Here is a 15,477-nt window from a genome sequence, read left to right as displayed (position 1 = left end):
TCGTGTAGATGTACCACGGGTAGTCTAACCCATTTTTCTCCCGACGGGCATTGAGGGGGGGGCCAGATCTTAGCTCTAGTGATTTGTACTGCTATGACCATACGGGAGAAAATATCGGGTCCCATTCCCCTTTCTGGTTGCTTGGGCTGTATTCCTAGAATTAGGACCACAGGGTCAAATGGGAGTAACATTTCCATTTCCTTGAGGAAACTGCAAAAAATCTTTTTATATTTTTTTGCAGCAGTCTGCATTCCCTCCAGCAGCGCACAAGAGAGCCTTTTTCTCCCCATCCTCTCCAGCCCCCCTCCTTTTTTGTTTTGTTGATGATGGCCAGTTCTACCAGGTGTAAGATGGTACCTCATTGTTGTTTTGATTTGCATCTCTCGGATGATTAGTGACTTTGAGCATGTTTTCATATGTCTCTTGGCTTTCTGAATGTCCTCTTTTGAAAGGTGTCTATTTAGATCCTTTGCCCATTTTTTGATTGGATTGTTTATCTTCTTTTTGTTAAGTTGTATGAGTTCCCTATAAATTTTGGAGATTAGGCCCTTATCAGATATGACATTGGCAAATATGTTTTCCCATGCAGTGGGCTTTCTTGTTGTTTTGTTGATGGTTTCTTTTGCTGTGCAGAAGCTTTTTATTTTGATGTAGTCCCATTTGTTCATTTTCTCTTTAGTTTCAACTGCCCTAGGAGCTGTATCAGTGAAGAAATTGCTTCGGCATATGTCTGAGATTTTGTTGCCTTTGTATTCTTCTAGAATTTTTATGGTTTCCCATGTTACATTTAAGTCCTTTATCCATTTTGAGTTTATTTTTGTGTATGGTGTAAGTTGGTGGTCTAGTTTCATTTTCTTGCATATATCTGTCCAATTTTCCCAACACCATTTATTGAAGAGACTATCTTGGCTCCATTGTATGTTCTTGCCTCCTTTGTCAAATATTAATTGAGCATATTGGTTCGGGCCGATTTCTGGGGTCTCTATTTTATTCCATTGATCTATATGTCTGTTCTTGTGCCAGTACCAGGCAGTTTTGAGAACAGTGGCTTTGTAATACAGCTTGATATCTGGTATTGAGATCCCACCTACTTTGTTCTTTCTCAGGATTGCTGCAGCTATTCGGGGTCTTTTTTTATTCCAGATGAATTTTTGGAGAGTTCGTTCTAGATCTGTGAAGTATGCTGTTGGTATTTTAATGGGAAGTGCGTTGAATTTATAGATTGCTTTGGGTAGTATGGACATTATAATGATGTTGATTCTACCAATCCATGAACACGGTATGTTCTTCCATCTGTTTATGTCTTCCTCTATCTCTTTTTTCAACGTCCTGTAGTTTTCTGAGTAGAGGTCTTTTACCTCTTTAGTTAAGCTTATTCCTAGGTAGCTTAATTTTTTTGGTGCGATGGTAAATGGTATTGTTTTTATAATCTCTCTTTCTGAAAGTTCACTATTGGTGTATAGAAATGCCTCGGATTTCTTGGCATTAATTTTGTTTCCTGCTACTTTGCCAAATTCATGTATTAAGTCAAGTAGTTTTTTGACGGAGTCTCTAGGGTTTTGTATGTATAATATCATGTCATCTGCAAATAAGGACAGTTTTACTTCCTCTTTTCCAATTTGGATGCCTTTTATTTCTTCTTCTTGTCTAATTGCAATGGCTAATACTTCCAGGACTATGTTGAACAGGAGTGGTGAGAGTGGGCATCCTTGTCTTGTTCCTGTTCTTAGGGGAAATGGTGTTAGTTTTTGTCCATTGAGTATGATGTTGGCTGTGGGCCTGTCATATATGGCTTTTATTATGTTGAGGTATGATCCTTCTACTCCCACCATGCTGAGAGTTTTTATCAAAAATGGGTGTTGGATTTTGTCAAATGCTTTTTCTGCATCAATTGATATGACCATGTGGTTTTTTTCTTTCAATTTGTTTATGTGATGTATCACGTTTATTGATTTGCGTATATTGTACCATCCTTGCATCCCTGGGATAAATCCTACTTGGTCATGGTGTATGATCTTTCTGATGTACTGCTGGATCCGATTTGCTAAGATTTTGTGGAGGATTTTGGCATCTATGTTCATGAGGGATATTGGCCTGTAATTCTCTTTCATTGTGTTGTCTTTACCTGGTTTTGGTATTAGGGTGATGCTGGCTTCATAGAATGAGCTTGGAAGTGTTCCTTCCTCTTGAATTTTTTGTAGTAGTCTGAGTAGGGTAGGTTTTAGTTCTTCCTTGAATGTTTGGTAAAACTCCCCTGTGAAGCCGTCTGGTCCTGGGCTTTTGTTTGCTGGAAGCTTTTTGATGACTGCTTCAATTTCTTCCATAGTTATTGGTCTATTGAGATTTTTAGATTCTTCCTGATTGAGTTTTGGAATGTTGTATTTTTCTAGGAATTTGTCCATTTCCTCCAGGTTGTCTAGTTTGTTGGAGTAGAGCTGTCCATAGTATTTTTTAACAATCATTTGTATTTCTGTGGGGTCTGTTGTTATTTCGCCTCTATCGTTTCTGATTTTGTTTATTTGGGTCCTCTCTCTTTGCTTCTTGGTGAGCCTGGCTAGAGGTTTGTCAATCTTGTTTATCCTTTCAAAGAACCAGCTCTTGGTTTCATTGATTTTCTGTATTGTGTTTTTGGTCTCTATGTCATTTATTTCTGCTCTAATCTTTATTATCTCCTTCCTTCTGCTCACTCTGGGGTTTTCTTGTTGCTCTCTTTCTAATTCTTTGAGTTGTAGAGTTAGATGATTTACTACCATTTTTTCTTGCTTTTTGAGATAGGCCTGTAGAGCTATAAACTTCCCTCTCAGGACTGCTTTCATTGCGTCCCATAGGTTTTGGATTGTTGTGTTTTCATTGTCATTAGTTTCCAGGATGCTTTTAATTTCTTCTTTGATCTCATTGGTAACCCAATCAATATTTAATAACTTGCTATTCAGCGTCCAAGTGTTTGAGTATTTTGGGTTGTTTTTTTTTGTAGTTCATTTCTAATATTATGCCATCGTGATCTGAGAAGATGCTTGGTATGATTTCAATCTTCTTGAATTTGGGGAGACTTTGTTTGTGACCCAATATGTGGTCTATTTTTGAATGTGTCTTATGAGCCCTTGAGTAGAATGTATATTCCGTGGCTTTGGGGTGAAGTGTTCTGAAGATGTCAATTAAGTCCATCTGGTCAAGTGAGTCATTTAGGGTTGCTGTTTCTTTGCTGATTGTTTGCCTAGAGGATTTATCCAGAGATGTCAGTGGTGTATTAAAGTCCCCTACTATGATTGTATTGTTGTCGATCTCTCCTTTGATATCTTCCAGGAGTTTTTTTATGTATTTGGATGCTCCTGTATTGGGTGCATAAATGTTTACCAGGGTTATATCTTCTTGTTGTATTGATCCCTTTAGTATTATGAAGTGGCCTTCCTTATCTCTGGTTATGGCCTTCACTTTGAGGTCTATTTTGTCCGATATAAGTATTGCTACCCCAGCTTTCTTTTCCTTTCCATTTGCCTGGAAGATATTTTTCCATCCCTTCACTTTCAGTCTGTGTGAGTCCCTTCTAATGAGGTTGGTCTCTTGTAGACAGCAAATGTATGGGTCATGTTTTTTTATCCATTCAGCCACTCGATGTCTTTTGGTTGGAGCATTTAGTCCGTTTACATTTAAAGTTATTATTGAAAGGTACTTGTTTGTAGCCATTTCTTTTTTTGTGTGGCTGTTTTCTTTCTGAGCTTTTTATTTCTTCTTTTTACACCAGTCCCTTTAGCATTTCTTGCATTGCTGGCTTGGTGGTGATAAACTCCCTTAGACTTCTTTTGTCTGTGAAGCTTCTTATTTCCCCTTCAAATTTGAATGATAGCCTTGCTGGATAGAGTATTCTTGGATTCAGTCCTTTGCTTTGCATCACTTTGTAAATTTCTGTCCATTCTTTTCTGGCCTGATGTGTTTCTGTTGAGAAATCATTTGATAGTCTAATGGGAGATCCCTTGCATGTAACTTTCCGTCTCTCTCTTGCAGCCTTTAAGATTCTCTCTTTGTCCTGAACACTTGCCATGGTAATTATGATGTGTCTTGGTGTGGGTCTTTTCGGGTTCACCTTGTTTGGGACTCTCTGTGCTTGTGTGACTTTTTTCTTCCCCACCTCAGGGAAGTTTTCTGATATTATTTCTTCGAATAGGTTTTCTAATCCATGTTTATCTTTCTGTTGTTCTGGCACCCCTATTATTCGTATGTTGTTTCGCTTCATGTTGTCCCAAAGCTCCCTTAGGCTCTCCTCCTGTCTTTTAACTTTTTTCTCCAATTGCAGTACAGTTTGGGTGTGTTTTGCTTCCTTGTCTTCTAATTCACTAATTCAGTCCTCCGCTTCTCCTAGTCTACTGTTGATGCTTTCAATGGTGTTTTTTATTGCAGCTATATTGCTCTTCATTTCTTGTTGGGTCTTACATAAGTTATTGATTTTTTCATCTGTTTCTTCTTTCTTCTTGCATAAGCTGTTGATTTTTTCATCTGTTTCTTCTTGCTTCTTGAATAAGTTGTTGACTTTTTCCTCCGTCCGGTGTATGCACTCTAGGACCCTTATTCTGAATTCTTTTTCTGTCATGTTGCATGCCTCTGTATCACTTAGCTGCTTTTCTGGCAAGTCCTCCTTTTCTTTCCTTTGGGGGTTTCTTTGCCTACCCATGTTTGATCTCGCTGACATATGTAGATGTTGAGTCGTTCAGTGGCTGCTCCCTGGGTGGCAGGGGCTCCTTGGGTTGTGGTTGCTGCTCGGACGGTTGCGGTAGCAGCTGCTTCCCAGTTGGCAGCAGCTCTCTGGTGGGTGCTGTTCACAGCTGTGGTGGCTGTTCTGGCTGGTGGGGGGAGGCTTCACGTATAGCTGCTGTTCCTCAGATAGAGGGCGTGGTGATCAGGAGGCAGCACTGCATGATCTGGGAAACGCTCCTCTCTTATGGGCACTGCATGGTCTGGTCAGTTCCTCAGGATGCCCCCTTTAGTCTCAGTTTTCCGCAATCACAAAATCCAAATCTCAAATCTCCCGGCGCCAGCAAACCCGCGGAATTCCTTTCCCCCATATCTCAATTTTAAAAGTATTTTAAAATAAGATAATATGAAACTCAAGAGAATTATCATAAACCATCCTTAATCAAATTGAAATTTTAAAGATAAAAATTTCTAATTCATATTAACAACTTTAAAATATCTTATTACTAGTATACACAGAAAAAACCACATGAGTATAACCACATGCATAAATCTATAAAATGTTACTTAGACTATAAGACTTAACTAAATGGAAAAAAAACCTGACTAAATGAGAATATATAATATCATTATATGTTAATTATCCTAGCCTCCTGCAGCCTAAATATGTTTAACAAAATTTCAATCAAATTATCAAATCTATATTTTTGGAACTTGAGTACCTGACTCTAAATTTCTTCTAGAAAAGAAATGTGTAGGAATATCTTAATTTTGTAAGAATGATGAAACCTTGTCCTAGAATATAGCAAAAAACATAAAGCTAACCAAAAAAAATTAAAAGATAAACCATATGTAAATATTGGTTAAAATAATTATTAAGAGCTTTTAAAATGGAAAAGTGGGCAAAGCATTTGAACAGAAAAGTCACACATGAAGAAAAAAATACACTCTTCAAATGAAAAGTTGCTCAACTTCCCTCAACAAAGACATGAAAAAGAAAATTAGAGTTTGGTCATTGGTTCTTTTATTTTGTTTTTATTGTTTCTTTTTTTTTAACATATGAGCAAATTGACACCCAATGTACTTAGGGACAAAACTTCACTCAATTCAGTGATTTTTTAAAAATAAAATAGATACACAAAAATATAAAATAATATAAAAAGATGTTCTCTGTCATATGTGTGTAAAACAAAAATTGGAAACTAACTTGTATAAGTTGAATTAATTTTAGTTATAAGTAGCAGAAAAACGATTGTAGCTCAAATAAGATGGATATCCATTTTTCCTTCATGTAGAATCCCAGGTGGGCAGTCCAGGGCAGGTATAAAACTTAATTTTATATGTCTGTGGCACCATCGTATTGGCATCAACCTCACAGATAAAGATGGCAGCATGTGCTCACAGCCCGTAGGATGGAGAAATGGAGGTAGAAAGACAGAGGGGTAAGCATCCTATCTCTTAGGATGCTTCTACTTACATTCTATTGTCTAGAACTTAATCACACTATTTTATGTACCTGTAAGGAAGATTGAAAAATACAGTGTTTATCCTGGGCAGCCAGGAGCCTAGTTAAAAACGTGAAAGGACTATTATCATAGACAGAAGCAGAATGGATTTTAGGGAACAATTAGCAGTCTCTGCCACATAACTGAATGACTATTTTCCAACAACAGGGAAATATGTTTTAGAACATCATATAGTTGAATGCAATAGAGTTGAAACAAAATAAAGTAGTTCTACATGGATTTGCATGGAAAGTTGTTACAGAATAGGATGTTTGAGAAATGCCTGTATACATTCACCAAAGGACATTTTTTAGAATGTTTATTTCTCCATTATTCAAAATAGCCCCAAACTGAAAATGACACAAAAAATCCACAAGCAGTATAGAATGGATAAAGTTCGGCAGTTTACATAGTTAAATGCTATAGGTAATGGGAATAAATAAAGTGTTTTCATATGCAACAATAAGGGTGATTCTTAAAACATAATGTTGAACAAAAGAAGCTAGGCACAGAACACATAATGTATATGTACTTAGTTTCTAAGTTCAAAACAGACAAAAATCCTATATAATAAAAGGCTAATATGCAAATCGACCGAACAGCAGAATGATTGGTTGCTATGACGTGCACAGACCACCAGGGGGAAGACGCTCAGTTAAGGAGCCTCCCCCTGGTGGTCAGTGTGTTACCACAGGGGCATCACCACTCAGCCAAAAACCACTCAGCGAGCTCAGTGGCGGTGGTGGGAGCTTCTCCTGCCTCCATGGCAGTTGGACATCCCCTTGAGGGCTCCTGGACTGCGAGAGGGCGCAGGCTGGGCTGAGGGACCCCCCCTCAATTTTATGCACCAGGCCTCTAGTAACCTATAAAAAAAAACCAACAAAACAAAAAATCAGGATAAAGTCACCGGTAAGGGGTGATAGTGACAGGAAAGGAGCATGAGGTAGGCTTCTAAGTTGTTAGAAATGTTCTATTTGTTGAATGGGGTGCTGGTTATTTGGGGATGTTCACTTTGTGAAAATTCATCAAGCTGTATAATTACATTGATGCAATTTTTAGTACGCATGGTACATTTCAGTAAGATTTTTGTTGTTGTTTTGTTAATCCTCACCTGAGGATATTTTTCCATTGCTTTTTAGAGAGAGTGGAAGGAAGGGAGGGGGAGAGAGAGAGAGCGAAAGAGAGAGAAATATCGATGTGAGAGATACACATTGACTGGTTGCCTCCTGTACCCACCCCAACCGGGGAGTGGGGGGCGAACTGCAACCCAGGTATGTACACTTGAACAAGAATTTAACCCAGGCACTGCCTGCTGACACTCTAACCATTGAATGACACTGGCCAGGGCACATATAAGTAAGATTTTAAAAAAACAAATGTACATTTGTACATATGTAAAAAAAACTGGAAGTGAATATGCCATATTAAATTAGGAGTCAGCAAACTTTCTATAAAGGGCCAGATGGTAAATATTTTAGGCTTTGCTGGCCATACAGTCTCACAACTACTCAGTTTCACTGTTGTAGTGCAAAAGCAGCCCTAGACAATATAGAAGTGAATGGGTGTGGCTTGTTCCAACAAAATTTATTTGCAAGAACAGGTGCCAGGCTATAGTTTGCCGGCCCCTGTGCCAATTTGTTTATAGTAGTTCCCGCTGGGGCTAGGGTTGAGGGGTAGGATGCTTTTTACTCTTTGTATGTTTCTATAATGTCTAATAATTTACAATTAGCATTTTATTTAAAGCACCTACTCTTATTAAAAGTTCATTGTTACAAATGTTTCCCTGAAACAAAAAACTGGGTCTAAGGGCAGTCAGGGGACACCTCAAGGTAACAAAACAAATCTGACGCAAGTAAGCAGCAAAGTATTCAGCAAATTATCTGTCGCCTAAAATGCCTACAAGAATACAGCAGATTTTATTGCCAATTACTATCAGAGGATTTACATCTGTTAATAATAAAAAATCTATTAACCAAAATTTTTTTATCTGTACTTGTAATTTTCCATTTAAACAGATATTAACCATGACACCCATAGAGACAACTATTCCATGTTGTAACAAAAAAATTGGTTGCTTTTTCTTTGTATACAGAGCATGTATTTTGATCAATGCATAAGCATACCACAGCATAAATGTGAATATTCAGAGGAAAACTATGATTCCTGGGCTAGGAAAAGTATTTGCAAATAAGCTGACAATTACTTTTGAACTTTAAGATAAATTTCAAGTGCTTTGTCTTATTAATAGGAAAATAAATGTAAGCCAGTGTCCATGGTTTCTAAGGATTTAAAACCCACTTGTAGACCCAAGATATACACTGACAACATTAACCTTAGACATCCTGTGCCTCTTATTTTGGCAGGTATATACAAGTGCTATAAAAACAAAACAAAACAAAACACAGCTTTTTCGCAACGGGTTTGCCGCCAGAACACAGGTGTCGTGAAAACCACCAGAAACTCAAACCCAAGATGGGAAAGGAAAAGACTCATCAACATCGTTGTCATTGGTCACGTAGATTCCGTCAAGTCCACCACTACTGGCTATCTGATCTACAAATGTGGGGGCATCGACAAGAGAACCATGGAGAAATTCGAGAAGGAGGCTGCTGAGACGGGGAAGGGCTCCTTCAAGTATGCCTGGGTCTTGGATAAACTGGAAGCTGAATGGGAGCGAGGTATCACCATTGACATCTCCCTGTGGAAATTCGAGACCAGCAAGTATTATGTGACCATCATTGATGCCCCAGGGCACAGAGACTTCATCAAAAACATGATCACAGGCACATCTCAGGCTGCCTGTGCTGTCCTGATTGTTGCTGCTGGTGTTGGTGAATTTGAAGCAGGTATCTCCAAGAATGGACAGACCTGTGAGCACGCCCTTCTGGCCTACATACTGGGTGTGAAACAGCTGATGGTTGGTGTTAACAAAATGGATTCCACTGAGCCACCCTATAGCCAGAAAAGACATGAGGAGATTGTTAAAGAAGTCAGCACCTACATTAAGAAAATTGGCTTCAACCCTGACACAGTAGCCTTTGTGCCAATTTCTGGTCGGAATGGTGACAACATGCTGGAGCCAAGTGCTAACATGCCTTGGTTCCAGGGATGGAAGTCACCCGTAAAGATGGCAATGCCAGTGGAACCACACTGCTTGAAGCTCTGGATTGCATCCTGCCACCAACTCGTCCAACTGCCAAGCCCCTGCGTCTGCCCCTCCAGGATGTCTACAAAATTGGTGGTGTTGGTACTGTCCCTGTGGGCTGAGTGGAGACTGGTGTTCTTAAACCTGGCATGGTGGTCACCTTTGCTCCAGTCAATGTTACAACTGAAGTAAAGTCTGTTGAAATGCACCATGAAGCTTTGAGTGAAGCTCTTCCTGGGGACGATGTGGACCTCAATGTCAAGAACATGTCTGTCAAAGATGTTCGCTGTGACAATGTGGCTGGTGACAGCAAAAATGATCCACCAATGGAAGCAGCTGGCTTCACAGCTCAGGTGATTGTCCTGAGCCACCCAGGCCAGATCGGTGCTGGCTATGCACCGGTGCTGGATGGTCACACAGCTCACACTGCTTGCAAATTTGCTGAGCTGAAGGAGAAGATTGATCGTCGTTCTGGGAAAAAGCTGGAAGATGGCCCCAAGTTTTTGAAATCTGGTGATGCTGCCATCATCGATATGATTCCTGGCAAGCCCATGTGTGTTGAGAGCTTCTCTGACTACCTTCCTCTGGGCCGTTTTGCTGTTCATGACATGAGACAGTTGCTGCGGGTGTCATCAAAGCAGTGGACGAGAAGGCAGCTGGAGCTGGCAAAGCCACCAAGTCTGCCCAGAAAGCTCAAAAGGCTAAGTGAATATTATTTCCAACACCTGCCACCCCAGTCTGAATCAGTGGTGGAAGAACGGTCTCAGAACTGTTTGTCTCAATTGGCCATTTAAGTTTAATAGTAAAAGACTGGTTAATGATTACAATGCATCGTAAAACCTTCAGAAGGAAAGGAGAATGTTTTGTGGACCATTTGGTTCTTTTGTGTGTGTGGCAGTTTTTAAGTTATTAGTTTTTAAAATCAGTACTTTTTAATGGAAACAACATGACCAAAAATCTGTCACAGGATTTTGAGACCCATCAAAATAACAAAGTTTAATGAGAAAAAAAAACACACAAAAAACCCACACAAACAAACAAACAAGAATATTGTGACCTAGCATAGAGGAACCAACTTTTCAAAGAAGCAGAATAGATTTGGAGAAGGACAGAGGAAAACCAGACGAAGAGAACAAAGTTCCAAATGAACATGACCTGCTGAAAGGACAGCGAAACCAGTTTGCTTTGGGGGCAAGCCAGTTTAAAGATCATAGACTCTCTCCAGAGGTCAGTGGGAGATTGAGCAAGCAATTGACGAGTTATTAAGAAGAATTTTGAGAGTATGACCTTTTCCCTCATGAGCCATTTCCTTCCAACTAACTAGTCCTCCAGCTGCAGAAGTTCAGACCAGGATCTTAAAGCTGAACCAGGAGACTGGACACTCCAATGAAATAATGACGGCACAAAGAGCTAGACAGGACAGGTAGTTCACTTCCCTGTCTAAATGAACAATGCTTTTAGCAAAACTGTCCCTGAAAAAGGCAATACAGTGGGGCCTTGACTTACGAGTGTCCCGACTGAAGAGTTTTTTGAGATACCAGCTGTCTCTCGGCCGATTTTTTGCATTGAGTTGACAGAGTAATTTGAGTTAACGAGCTCCTTATCGAGCTCGGTCTCGGAACAAATTAAACTTGTAAGTCAAGGCCCCACTGTAGTCCATGCTAATGCTATTTGTTTGTTTTGATGTTAGTTTCTTGTCTCTATGACACTATCTCTGACAAGATTTCATTGGAGTTCAAATCTTAAGAACTCCTAACAGAAGGTCAGATCTCTTGTAAAAGCATTCTTTAAAAAAATGTATTGGGGTGACCTTGGTTAATAGGGTCACAGAGGTATCAAGTATACATTTGTATGATACAAGATATGTATATTGCCCTATGTGCCCACCACCAAAGCCAAGCCATCTTCTGTCACCGTATTTTAAGCCCCTTCCAACCCCTCACCCCATCTCCACCCCCTTTCCTCTGCTGCCTGTGTTCATGAGTTTCAGTTTTATATTCCACATTGAGTGAAATCATATGGTTCTCAGGTTTTTCTGACTTATTTCACTTAGTTTAATATTCTCAAGGTCCATCCATGTTGTCACAAATGGCAGTATTTCATCTTTTCTTGCGGCTGAGTTGTATTCCACTGTATGTATGTATCACATCTTCTTTTGAGCTTACAGCAGATAAAAGAACGGCCACTACAGATACATTCTGGTAGTTAAGAGTGCTTCTTGGTGGTGGCCCTTCTTTTATCCCCCCCCCCCAGGAGGCCTAGACTCTGTCTGAAGGGTTCTGGACCTTGTGACTAGTCAGAGCTAGACATAATCTTGCTGAGGCTTCTCTCCCCCTCCCCTCCCCCCAGGAGACTGTTTTTGCATTTTCAGGGATAGTAGGGCTTTGAGAGTAGGAGAAGGGTAACCCAGCCATTATCTATACTGTTTTTCTACCTCGATCTGCTTAAAATGCCTATCATTCCTAATATCTGGAATTGGGCAAGACCCAGGTCTAGAAGTTTTGGGGAGGAAAAGGTGAAGGATCTAAGATGATCCTGTCCTCTTTCAACAATACCAAGCAGCCTTTTTTCCTTGAAAGGTAAAGGTATAAATATGAGGGTGAAAAATAGGACCCTGACTCTATAGGACCTGAGAGAAATGGAGTCAAAGCATGGCAACAACCAACGGGAAAGAGGCGGGCGCTGCACAAGCAGAGCATCTGAAAACCAAGGGCCTTTGGCAATCACACATGCCAGACTTCAGGATGGCTGCAATGGAAGGGGCTGGGTGCAGTAACATTCCCCCCCTGGATATACTAGTTTTGCAAATTCTGAAAAAAAGAACATTGTTTAATCTTTAAGAAGGCGGTCTTTTGGAAAGATGAGATGGTGGGAATAAGTCCAATTTGATTTATTCTCTAAACCAGTGGTTCTCAACCTTCCTAATGCTGCGACCCTTTAATACAGTTCCTCATGTTGTGGTGACCCCCAACCATAACATTATTTTCATTGCTACTTCATAACTGTAATTTTGCTACTGTTATGAATCGTAATGTAAACATCTGATATGCAGGATGGTCTTAGGTGACCCTTGTGAAAGGGTCGTTTGACCCCCAAAGGGGTCTCGACCCACAGGTTGAGAACCGCTGCTCTAAACCATCTATTTTAGCCAGTTTCCAGCTTCATGTGACCATGTGTTGGGAACATAAGGTGATGGGTCATAATTTTATGGGATCGCAGCTCCCAGCATGGCCCTCACTAACCACTTACCCTCTGGAACTCCTGCCGCCTCCCTCTCCGTATACCCAGGCTCCTGGAGGGCTACTGTTCTCTAGATACACCAGCCCCTTAGAGTTAGGATTGTTTAAAAGATACATATTTTTTCCATGTTTTTCCTTTTAACTTACCCATGTAATTACATTTGCAGTGTGTTCTTGTAGACAGCATATATAGTTGGGTCATATGTTTTTAATCACTTTGGTAATCTCTTTTAATTTGTGCATTTACACTATTTATATTTAACATAATGTTGATTTTTTAATTTAGTACTGTCATTTTGTTTATTTTCTGTTTGTTTCCTCATTTATAAATTATTGTTTCCTCTTTTCTATCTCCTTTTGGGTGTTCAAATATTCTCTTTTAGTATTCAATATTACCTATTGTGCTTTTTAATACATCTCTTTGAATAGACACTTTATTGGCTAAGTTAGGGACTATATTACAGTGATGGCGAACCTATGACACGCGTGTCAGAGGTGACATGCGAACTCATTTTTTTGGTTGATTTTTCTTTGTTAAATGGCATTTAAGTATATAAAATAAATATAAAAAATATAAGTCTTTGTTTTACTATGGTTGCAAATATCAAAAAATTTCTATATGTGACACGGCACCAGAGTTAAGTTAGGGTTTTTCAAAATGCTGACACGCCGAGCTCAAAAGGTTCGCCATCATTGGACTATAATATACATAATAAATATTGTTTTAAGTGTGTGCCATCCAGTCCAGTAGCCAGTGTGGGATCTGGACAGTGGTCTATCTCTTTGCATAGTTCATAACTGAACAACTGTTGGTGTGCTGTTTAGTATCAGATCCATGTATGTGCAGCTTGAAGTGAGCCCAGGAGTTCATAAAGAAATGTACAGGATTCACGTACCAAACCTCCTTCCTGCCCAGGATCTCCCTGTTGCCTTTTGGTTTTCTGTGACTCCCCTTCAGTCTTTCAGACAGAAATCCCAGGTTTTACCCATTTAGCCCTGCTCTGCTGTACACTTTCCACAGGTTTATCCATTTTTCAACTGAGAGGTAGGAGGACAGAGAATAGAAAAGCCATGGGAGTTCACCTCAGTCTCTTGAAACCCCAGATCCTCTGATTAGAGAGAAACATTCCCTTCCTCAGAATTTAAGGCACCTGCAAGTCTATGCTGCTGCCGTTGTCCTTACTATCATTGCCATGGAGTTGAGGTGTGAGAACAACAACAAAGTGAGTGATTTTTCTCCATTCTCTTGGAGCCCTTGGAGATCCCATGCTCACATCTTTTTTTTTAAAATATATTTTATTGATTTTTTACAGAGAAGAAGGGAGAGGGATAGAGAGTTAGAAACATCGATGAGAGAGAAACATCGATCAGCTGCCTCCTGCACGCCCCCCAGTGGGGGTGTGCCCGCAACCAAGGTACATGCCCTTGATCAGAATCGAACCTGGGACCCTTCAGTCCGCAGGCCGACGCTCCATCCACTGAGCCAAACCGGTTTGGCCCATGCTCACATCTTAACTCGAGGACTCCTCCTCTCTTTCTGTGTCAATACCCACCTCTGGGTGACAGGCTGTCTCCAGGCGGGCTGGTGGATATTGAAGGGCAAAACTTAAACTCATGACTGGTTTTGTAGTATTTGAAATTCTGGTCTTCCTCAGTCTGCCTCCTATTTTTACTTTCAGAATCTTCTAATAGCCTTTCCAAACATTCTGTACAGGTTTTATGGGTACATTCAGTTGAAGAGATAGGATGGAATGTACTTTGTCTTAGTGCTATATTTTTTAATGACTAACATGACCCAGCATAAATACAAGAATGAAGTGAACAAGGTTGCATGTCAGATTCAGCTGTAAGTAAAAAGGTGACATTTTAGTTCTAGGTGCCAGAACGATTCCAGTGTCTTGCCTTCTGTGCAGCTAGTGGTAGCAAGAGCCAGGTCTGGATTCCTTAATGCCCCTAATTCAGAGGTTCTCAACCTGTGGGTCACGACCCCTTTGGCGGTCGAACGACCTTTTCACAGGGGTCGCCTAAGACCATCCTGCATATCAGATATTTACATGACGATTCATAACAGTAGCAACATTCCAGTTATGAAGTAGCAACGAAAATAATTTTATGGTTGGGTCACAACATGAGGAACTGTCTTTAAAGGGCCAGAAGGTTGTGAACCACTGCCCTAATTCTTCAGAGCAGTAGAATTCTCAGGAAAAGCCAGCATGAATTACTCGGGCTAACTTCCGTAGCTGACCTGCTTAGCTGCCCTGACCAGTGAGTCCTGCTTTGGATCTGTTCTCTCCTGGGCACTTCCACGCACCAGCAATCATTTAATAATCACAACTCTCCGGTGAAGTGGGGGAAATAATCTTTAGACTTGCTTATTAAGTGACTTAGTAAGGGACAAATGCTGCCAGATGGTGGGGGGTGGGGGACACTGGGCTCCTGCGTGGAAATCTGCTGGGAACTAATAGAAGCAGGAGCGAAACGAAGCAGTTTTCTCACTTACTGGATGAAGTGGGATTTACTTGTTGCCATTTACTTTTTACAGTCATGGTCTACCCACACGCTGCAAGCAGTACAAATGGATAGAGAACTACCTCCCTCTACTTAGATCAGAATTCACTGACCCTCCTCAGCATTCCAGCTTTTCCTGAGACTTCTAGATTCTAAACGCCCCCTTTCTGCTAGCTTCCTCCTGCATTTGCTCCATCTGCATTTTTAGGTGGCTTACTTCTCTGGCACTTAATGTTACTTAATACTTAGCATCATTTTCCCCGTGATCACTTGTGTTTACGGTTTAGTAATAAAAAACTCTAGGTTAGAATTAGGTGACAAAACACACCATTGAAAGTCTAATGTAGCAAAAGCCACTGGTTTTAGCTTTAGTGTTAGAGACAAGAGTTGCTGC

The 15,477-nt window shown here is 40.3% G+C and overlaps 1 pseudogene; it reads left to right on the top strand.

Moving 5' to 3' along the window:
* The first annotated feature begins 8,602 nt into the window (after positions 1-8,602).
* On the top strand, positions 8,603-10,349 carry LOC102434143 (annotated as a pseudogene).
* The last annotated feature ends 5,128 nt before the right edge of the window (positions 10,350-15,477 follow it).

The sequence above is a fragment of the Myotis lucifugus genome, unplaced genomic scaffold (assembly GCF_000147115.1).
Source record: "Myotis lucifugus unplaced genomic scaffold, Myoluc2.0 scaffold_18, whole genome shotgun sequence".
Classification (NCBI taxonomy): domain Eukaryota; kingdom Metazoa; phylum Chordata; class Mammalia; order Chiroptera; family Vespertilionidae; genus Myotis; species Myotis lucifugus.
This window is presented reverse-complemented; position numbering and strand designations above follow the sequence as displayed.